The sequence below is a fragment of the Marmota marmota genome, unplaced genomic scaffold, assembly GCF_001458135.2.
Source record: "Marmota marmota marmota unplaced genomic scaffold, marMar, whole genome shotgun sequence".
NCBI classification, from domain to species: Eukaryota; Metazoa; Chordata; class Mammalia; order Rodentia; family Sciuridae; genus Marmota; species Marmota marmota.
Window position 1 is genome coordinate 66009378 of NW_025999900.1, and position 2903 is coordinate 66012280.

Sequence of the window (2903 nt, forward strand, 5' to 3'; positions counted from 1 at the left end):
AGCAAGAGGGCCCCCCAATCCTCCTGTGCACCACCAGAGGGCGCCAGCGACCCGTTCTGATCCTGCCGGTGAGCACCCTCTCCTCACCCCATAACCTGCGCATTACCCCAAGGCTTACTTGACAAATAGCCCAGACAGAAAAGGGGGTGGGTCCTGGAAAGAAGTCCTCTAGCTGTGCCCTGGTCAAAGGCTGTGGCCTGCCTTGAAGTGGCAAGGAATGTCAAACTCATAAGTACTCTGTTGCTTCCACCACCAGCACTCATTCCTGGGGCCCTGGGGTAAGACGCTGGTTTCACACCCAGTAACCAAGTGCCCACTCTGGGCCACACCCAGCTGGTGCTGATAATTCTGAGCTTAGAGGACCTCTCTGCTCCCAGAACTGGGGTTGAATTAGCCCATGGAATGAATGAGGGTTCAATGTGGAATTATGAGGGAGAGGAGGGGATTTCCATCAAGGAGCCTGAAGATGTGGTTCAGGGGAGTTCCACCAAAGGGTTCTGGTCTGTCTACAGGTTAGGTGAGGCAAGAATGGGGATGAGGCTGCCACCAGCCAGAACTTGAGAAGCCATTAGTAGTAGTAGTAGTAGTAGTGATTGAATGCAGGGGTACGTTACCACTGAGCCACATCTCCAGTCCTTTTTAATTTTTATTTTGAGACAGGGTCTTGCTTAGCTGCTCAGGGCTTCATTAAATTGCTGAGTGATCTTGCAATCCTTCCTCAGCCTCCCAAGTCACTGGGATTACAGGCCTGTGCCACCATGCCTGGTACCCACATAATATTTTAAAGAGAGTAGGATGTGGGTATGCTCTCATCTGTGCAGACCACACATCACCAATTTCTGATAAATACAAGCAGCTACTATCATCCTACACTGACTTAGAAAGACCTCTCTCCATCACTTCCTAACAATTGAGAGTAGGTTCTACCATTGACAGGCGAAAGCAGAGATATTAAAACACAGAAATGCATGGGAGAAGCAGGTGGGTAGATCCCCCACCTTGGATCAGCTCAGGGTGTGATCAGGCCTATGGCAGGAGGCAGAAGGGGCCCCATGAGAGCTTTCTCTCACCCTCAGCACCGGTGCAGTCTGGCCAGCCTCTGGCATAATGCACATGGAATGTCAGCACTCTGTGTAGAAAGCCCCTAATCACAACTGACCTTCTTCTTTTTACATATTAAATACAACAAACACAGCAAGGACATTTGGTTCATTTATAAATCCTTGTAGATGGATTACTCAGTTTTTTTTTAATTTTCATCCTCTTAGAAATAATAAATGATTTTAGTTTTGAGCCCATCGTGCAGGACTGGGAATTTAGAGCCCGTTATCTGTATCCTTGGCTCAGAGCCAGGTTGCAGATGTTTGAGTCCCTTGGATGCCTGAGTGTCTCCCATGCTGGTGCTGACTCACGGTGCAGCCAGTATGCAGTCTCTTTATCTTCCAGGTCTCTGCGGATTTCTGTGTCTCAGATGGTGACCTGCCTCTTCATCCCAGTTCCTAGCCCTAAAGGACATATAAAAGGAAACTCTTAGCACAGTGCCTAGCATGGAATGAGCACTCAGTAACAGCTATTGGTCGTGTGTTGTTGTCATTCATTACTATTATGACCATAACACAAACTTGTTGCTGTTGTTCTATTTTTTCCTCCTAAAAGATATCTAGAACTGTGTGGGCATATCATACAAGGGTGGGTTGATGAAGGGCAGGATGATGGGATACCAATCTGTTATTTATTTCATAAACTCCTTAAAGATAAGAACCATCTGATTAGCCTCTGTGTTCCAGCAGTCTCTGGGGCCTGGCACCAGGTAATTGTGCAAGGAATAAGCATATTGTAGGTTTTGCAGTTTTCCAAAGATGATTTGGGACAATAGAATCATACCATCATCAGTTCACCAATCAGGATTCAGCTCTCTGACTCTGTACTTTGATATAAAAAATGCCTTTGGCTTCCTTCCCTCTGTTCAACTGAAAAAGCAAGTTATGAGTTTGAACTTTCTAAGGCCAATTACTACCTCCTTAGAAGGAACTGCCATCTCTAAACCACAAATGAGGGCCGCCTGGATTCTGGCCCTTACGTGGTCGTGGTGTAGGGGATGTTGGGGTGGGATAGAACAAGGGGAACCTTAGCCAGCAAGCATCCCAGCCCTTGCTTTCTACTGTCCCAAATGCCGAAGCCCACGGAAGGGCAGTGCCAGTTCAGGGCTGCTACCGGGCATCACTACTATAAGCACATATCCTCATATAGGCGGCGCCCCTCGCAGCATCCTTGCCTGGGGGGAGGCCTGATTTAGTCTTTGGGAGCCAGGTCCCTTCAGAGTCTGTGTCCACGTGTCATTCCTGGCTTAATTTCACACTGCCCTGCAGTAAATGCCCCAGCCACAGCCTTCAGGCCTCTCCGTCCTGGTAGAGGCCCGTTACTCCACCGGAATGTCCCCTTCTACCAAGCAGTGCGACCACCGGCACGGCCCCCCATCCCTCCCCCTCTGAAAAAACTCTCATGTACCTCCGTATACATAAGGTACGTAAGCATATATAGGGCGACATGGACCAGGCCTACATTGCGGTACTTAATGTGCACTCATTCCTTCACTCGCTAGGAGCTTGGAACAAAACCCGGCACAAGCTGAGCGCCTGTTAAATCTGGGTTCTCATCCACACATCATTCGTTAGCTATTTGTGGCGTTCTCGGGATGTGTGCTATTCGCTGCGTCCACCGTCCACCGCAGTGAACAAGGCAGACGCGGTTCCGTAGCACGCCGCTTTCACCCCGGAGGCCAAGCCAGGTCCGCATCAACAGGACTGACACTGAGGAGACTCGGGCCCCGCCCAGCGCCGGGACTACAAGTTCCAGAAGGCCGCGCGGCGGCGACAGGCACCCAGCGCATGCGCGGCGTCGTG